Source organism: Pseudopipra pipra, chromosome 4 (assembly GCF_036250125.1).
Source record: "Pseudopipra pipra isolate bDixPip1 chromosome 4, bDixPip1.hap1, whole genome shotgun sequence".
NCBI classification, from domain to species: domain Eukaryota; kingdom Metazoa; phylum Chordata; class Aves; order Passeriformes; family Pipridae; genus Pseudopipra; species Pseudopipra pipra.
The window spans coordinates 51163704-51170528 of NC_087552.1; the positions used below are offsets into that span (position 1 = coordinate 51163704).

The 6825-nt window shown below is 38.1% G+C and overlaps 1 long non-coding RNA gene across 1 annotated transcript; it reads right to left on the minus strand.

Annotated features, from left to right (window-relative positions):
• Positions 1–1312: 1312 nt before the first annotated feature.
• On the minus strand, positions 1313–1900 carry LOC135413869 (uncharacterized). The gene is made up of 2 exons (XR_010430454.1): positions 1509–1900; positions 1313–1386 (listed from the first exon to the last, which is right to left on the minus strand). It is a non-coding gene; the product is annotated as an uncharacterized LOC135413869 (long non-coding RNA).
• Between the last annotated feature and the right edge of the window lie 4925 nt (positions 1901–6825).

Below are 6825 nucleotides of genomic sequence, written 5' to 3' on the forward strand. Positions count from 1 at the left end.
CACATCACACATCTTGAAGAGATGACACAATTATCAAAAATAAATGACATAAGGAAAGAGTCATAATAATGGTTGAACAGGTCACATGACTGCTTTTGACTTCAGCATTTCTATTAGATTCAGTAAGAATTAAAAAACCAAAACAAACAAAAAACCAAAACAAATGAGCAAAAATTAAAAACAAAGAAAAACAACCTCCCAAGCAGATTGCTGTTGAACATAGGAAAATGCAAAGCAAAACTGTGTAAGAGAAATTTTAGCAGATAATAACTGTAATTGAGTATTCTTTACATGAATGCATTTTCCAAAATTAAGTATCTCTGCTGTCCAGAGATGGCATCAGAAGCCTAATATATAGAGGTATATATGCGTCACTTGCTCAGAGTTGCTCCTAATTGAGAACGAGTAGTCTCGGACAAAGGGTCATATCTCAGCAAACCAAAAGCAATCTTCAAAAAGCTATAATCTGCTTCAGTTTTATTATGGCTGAGAGAAATATGGAATATGGCTTGTATGGTTTCAACTAATGATGTCAGTTTATCAAAGGTGGAGAACTATTCACCTAAGAAGAACGTTGACATCAAAGGCAGAAAGGAAAGAGTGAAAACAAATACATCTACATTTATGCATCTTCCCATTGTCTTGTAAATGGAAAAATATATACTACTACCTACCCATTGGTGGGTTTTCATACACCTATTGGAAAAGTGAGCATCGATGAGAGTACTAGAGAGGGGCACAGTGTATTAGAGGTAGAACCAGATAACATTTATCATTGTTACAATGATAAAATGTATGTCGAAATATTGAAGAAAGAAGTACATCTCTTCTCTGCATATACAATTGCAGTTTAGGAACAGTACTAACCACAGGAGATGCCATTTCTGGACAGTTATGTTGCCAGTCTGCTGTATTGGAACGGGTAGAAATATGCACCACTGAGAAGCATAGCCTTTTGATAAGGGAATACACAGAAATAATTAGGGATTAGGAAAGCTAGGGAGATGCCTCTTGAGATTTTCAAAAGTACTGCACTTCATTGGCAATTAGGCACTCAGCCTCTGTTGTATCCTTTCTAGGTACTAAAAAGTGCAGTTCTAATGCAAAGTCCTTACACTCCACACACTCACTTTGTATTAAAGCAAATGAAATAACTTGTTGAGATATGTCTGGAGGCATTAACCTTGCCTTGCATTACTGCACACAGTTTTAGAGAAAGCCACTGCTATGAGATTTGAGAGGCTCTGCTGGCCACCAAGTGCTGCCTCCTTACTAGTGTTGTGACTGAAAACATGTGATGCTTGTGCGGCACTTTCTTCTCAGTTCCCAGGTATTTATTTTACTTTTTCAAGAATGGAAGTTCTGTTCTTAGAAGTCACCTGAAACCTGAAGTGAATGGATGTTATAGATTAGAAATTCAGGAGAATTTTTCTTTTCCCTGTCCCCCCCCACACTGTAGGAGAGACAGAGTTTGAATGGAAAGGGGGAAGGGAGTTAATTAGCCTTACAAAAGAACTAGCTAGCCAGGCTGCATTCCTCGCTGATGGTCCATCAGAGGCTGGGGGGAGAGGGGAGGAGTTTTGGGAGGGTGGGGGCTGGCTCTGCTCAGAGGGGAGAGGGGCAGATGGCGGAGTTCACTCTCTGGGACGGAGACGGGGATCTGCGTGCGGGCATTTGGAGAGAAGGCCTAGGAGTCTTTCTTTCCGGCTTTTCGTCCTGGTGAGCCCGGACCACCAGACTCGGTCGGCTCACACACTGCCTCGTGACTCCAGCCGGGACCTACTGGGTTTTCATCAGAGAGGTCTGTGCTTGCTGGGAGAGAAGGGAAGAGCCTTGGAACACCGTCATCTGGGAACAAGAAGAACTGCAGGCCCTGCACCTCCAGCGATCCAACAGTGCCCCCTGCAGGCCATGATTAGGACTGTGCTAAAGGACAGGAAGTATTCTTTCAGACTTTTTTTTTGGTTTTTTTTTTCTAGGACTACTGTCTAGGTCTTTTTGTGTGTTCTGTCACTGTTTTTGCCAACATACACATATTTTTTTACTAAAGGGTTGTTATTTTTTCTGTTTGTTTCCACACTTCCTCGATTAAAGCCCCTCAATTTTGAATTTACAATTGCTGAGAGAGAGAAGTTTGGTCTATCTCATAACTCATCCTCTTTAGCAAACATTCCAGTCCTTTCAGACTGAGACAATGGATCTCTGACCATGCCTGGCCATGTTGCAGCTAGGCAGGTCACAAAATGTGAAGAGGACAAAGACCAAAACTAGAAAACATTCAGAGTTAGAAAGGGTTAGTAATGCAATCAGCTTTCAGAAATATCTGACCACCATCAGGATGCATGCTAAATTGTATTCTCCAAGAAAGCTTTTCTACTACAAATAGCATGAGGAAGACCTAGCAAGGAAGAAAAGTGGAGAGGGGGCAATCTGAACACTGTCTCTCTACTGAGACAAGAAGAAATGATTCAACTGAACTGCATTAAGACCTCCACAGAACAGAACTTAATTACTTGGGGAACACTTAGGCATTATGGTAATAAGCACTACAGGAAACTAATGCAGCTGTATAAAACATTAAATAGCCTAATTTATTTCTAATACCTGTTTTTACCCCGTTACCTTATTCTAACCTTTCTACCGCATTTAGGGCAATAGCAGTAAAATAACAGCAAATTCAGATGCATAAACATTTCTTCTATTTTTCTCCTATCTCACTAACTCCAATATATCCAGCTCTTCAGTGAGTCTCACTGTAGCTGCTCCTCAGAGGTATCAGAATCATAGAATCTCAGTTTACATTAAATATGTAAAAAAAGCTTCTTCATTCTGGGGGTCAGAATGATGAGTCCCTAATACATCAGCACCAAAAGGAAATAAAGAGTGCTCCTAAACCACAGAGAGGTTACTGATGCCATTACAGAGATCTGAACTAAGACAACAGGCAGTGAAGATTTAGATTTTCAACAGGAAAATAGTAGGGCTTAAAGAGCCTGTGACCTAAGCACCTCATAGATCATGAGATGTTACAGGGAAGAGCACCTAATCACTATACTGTGGCTGTAGCCTTATGATTTCAGACAGAGGAAGCTGTCTGTTTACATCACTACTTGAAAGTTCCTATATGCATCTCTATAGAGCTTATGTAAATGCCAAAACACCCATTTTGAGATAAGGAAAGGAAACATACCTCAGAAAAAAATCTAGTCAGGTATTAATTACTGTAAAAGAGAAGTATTTGTTTGTGAGTTGTGATAGAGCTGGTAATCTCCTTAATCGCAGAGAAGAGTGAGAAGTGAGATACTGAATCTTTCAAGGATTTGATAATGTTTAATGAGGTTTAAAAGAGAAATCTGAGAGCTAAAAAGTAGCAGTTATCAAGCAAGGACTTATCATTTAACTCAATAAGAAAAAAAGGCAAAAAAAAAAAAAAGGTAGTTTTAAAGTATTTTAGAGCCTTTACCTAAAGTTGTGCATTGGTTTGTTTTCAGCTACTTTGTTACTTTGTTTTTGCAACTATAGAAAATTAAGTAGAGTCAAGGTGGTTGAAGCTGTAGATCAGAGGTCTGACAAAAATGGACATATAGAATATCAGTTAATAACAATGTCGCTTTCTTTTCAATATTTATTCAGACAAAATAAAGCCCTTTCAACTCTTCATTTTGCAAGAAGCATGACACAACATATAACCTAATACTTTTGCATTGGCTGTGCTGAAAATTTTGGTCCTATAGACCAATAGCAATGCTAAGCATCACTGGCCTTGGAGATAGATAGTCTTAGCAGATTCTGAGAGGGAAAACTTAGAGAACTCTCTTGAGATGGTACTTGCATCTTTCCTTGAGTAAAATGTGCTGCCAGTACAATCCCCCTGAGCAAAGTCTCAGCACTGAGACTTTCTCAAGCTCCATATACTAGCACCATCCTGGCCCAACAGAAACCGTATCATTTTATTTTATAGAAACATATGAAAAACACTGCAGCTGTTCAGTGTATTTAAACTTTGTTTCTCTAGGTATCTTTGTTTGGTGCTTTTTGTTGCTTTGTTCTTTTGTTGTTTATTTTTTCCCATTTACTTACTGGATTTTTGTATTTGCTTCACACAGTGTTAAGTAGGAGAGCTCACCTTCTCCTTATGAGACACTTGATTCAGTGACAGATTTGAATATTTGACATTAGATCACGAATCACCCATTTGCTCTGACTTTCTTCCACTGTCTTTCAAGGTTTGTTTGGAGTGAAGCTGAGATAAATAAGGTAGCTGCAAATTTCCCAGCAAGGACTGTGAAACAAAAGTAGCCCTAAGAAACCTAGACCTCAGCTCCTTTAATCTGCCAGCGAAACAGGTACTCAGACAAAATCCTGCAGGGGCATTATTCCCTGTAATTCTCCAACAGTATGTAAACTTATGATATCCAAGGACCAAACAGGTGGTTATTCCACTTACCCTCTAGCTTTTGTTTCACCATGTCACAAACTCCATTAAAGAATATTTAGCAAATACACTGTTTACTCTAAAGGATACATAACTGTAAGGCAGGGGACCTGAAACTTGCTGTGTACTTTAATTAGTTGTCTCTTCACTCCAAAGATGCTTTTGGCCCTGCAGCCACATGCAAACATAACAAGTACTGATATTGCAGTTTTAAGTACTACCTGCTTGCTCTTCCCACTTTTGAGAAAACTCAGGCTAAAAAAATATCATTGTTTTAGGATGACGAGACAAGGAAGAAGAGGTGCTATTTCTGAAAGAAAAAGAAAAAACAGAAACAAAAAAAAAAAATGATAACAACAACAAAAACACAAACTGTAAATAAAAATTAAACTGTCTCTTAAAGCAATCCTTTAGGGTCATAATACTTAAAGTAAAAATTTTATAGCAACTCACTCTTCATATATTAATGTATTTGTTATAAACTAGAGCCAAGTTTCCTAGAGCCAAAACTAACATCACATCTTGAACTTGTTCCATTGTTACTTTATTTTTCATGAAAGACTAGTGGATACATATGACTTAAAATTGTTGCTGTTTTTTAGTATTTTACAGGATGGAAGCACAACAAAGACTTACCATGCTCTTTACAGAAAAAACATGAGTGGTGAGGCTCTCAAATACTTAGTCCAGAAACTTCTAGCTGTCTATCTTTCAAACTGATAAAGGGATTTTGTCTTGATTGAGTGGGTAAAATACATGAGTAAACTAGAATTACGTATATATGTATATACATGGTATGAAAATATAAAATCTACACACATACTCATGCACATTTTTCTCTTTATATATGAAGATAAACTGTTGTTTGGTCAAAGCTATTGGGATAACTGTCAAAACAATATGTTAGACATAAAATAGTACCTACTCTCCCTGACTTTCACACTTCAGCTTGCCAGACACAGCCTTCCACAGACTGTGTTTAGTGTGTTTACAGACAGTGGACTTTATTCACTATTGAGAAACCTGAAGTTTGCAGAATCTGCAAAATTAAGAACTATCTGTATGCTCTATATCTTACTTATTTGTAAAGCGAAAGGAAATAGCAATGTGGGAAGATATTTTCAGAAAAACAGATACCATAGAGCCCCCACCTCTAGCCTGCACCGTTAAACTGAAAACAACCACAACAAAAAAGCAGCAGAAGGCCTGGACAGCAGGGCCACTGCAACAGCACTGCTGGCTAAGGGAAATAAATTGTGAAGCCAGCAATTCTGAAAAGGTGAAAGAAAGATGGATATATTCAAACTGAGCCAACTGAAACTGTGTCAGGCAAACTACAAACCCCTTGTAACTCCAGATAAGAAGCTAGCCAGAAAACTGTTGGTGCACATTTACAGAAGAAGAGGCAGACGTAAACAAAGAGCAGCACTGAACTAGGGAAGAGAAAGAACAAGTCCTTCCATTAATGTGTTATCTCAGAAAAATAAATAGAAAATTATCTTCAAGATCCGATTCAAGCAAAGACCTCTCTTCCACATGCAGAAGGAGGAGAGACACTGGCAGGAGCTGGCAAAAAGTGATCTGTAGACTAGTACTCTAGATTTGAAGTGTGTTTTCAACAAGTCCTGCACAGTGTCGGCAGTACTGAATAACATGTACTATAGCTTTTGTAGGATCAGCTGCATTTATCTGTGTCTAGAAGTGGCATTCTTTGTGACAGACATTAATTTTGCCATTAATAAAAGCTAGAGTCTTTCCAGAGGATCAGTTACTCTGTGTGCTAAAAATCATGGGGTGGCCTCCAGGATGTTGTTAGGGACATTCAGAAAGGTTTTTCCTATTTTGATACACATTAGTTTGTCCTTAGAGTAGATAATTGGTGGTAGAATCACTGCTGTGAGAAATAGGTTCCAGGGGAAGATGAGGTGAATCCTGATGATCGCTCACTCTCTGTTAATCAGAGCCATTTATTTTTTTTTTTCTTATCTGGAGCGCTCAAAAAAGAGGGAGGAGCCAGAATCATAAAATCTGACTGCTACCATGAAAGCATCTATTTCAGGTTTTTCCCCTGCAAATTTATTCAGGGCAGATATACTGAATGGGTATCAGAATCTGAGTCATAGAAAAATGTCCTATCTGCAAAACAAGACTTCAAAAAGTTTCATAGCTGTAGTATGATACATACACAAAGATTCTATAAGGGGAATTCAGTTGCTGTTATTCAATTTCTTGTTGACTAGGACTTCCAAAGCAGATTTTTATTGTTGACTATTAGCAATACTATGAGTTTAAAACTTGATGTAATAAACAGGACTGATATAAGGTGATCATCTCAAAGTATATTTACTAATACTTCTATTGAAGGATATTTGCTCACATCTGGATATACT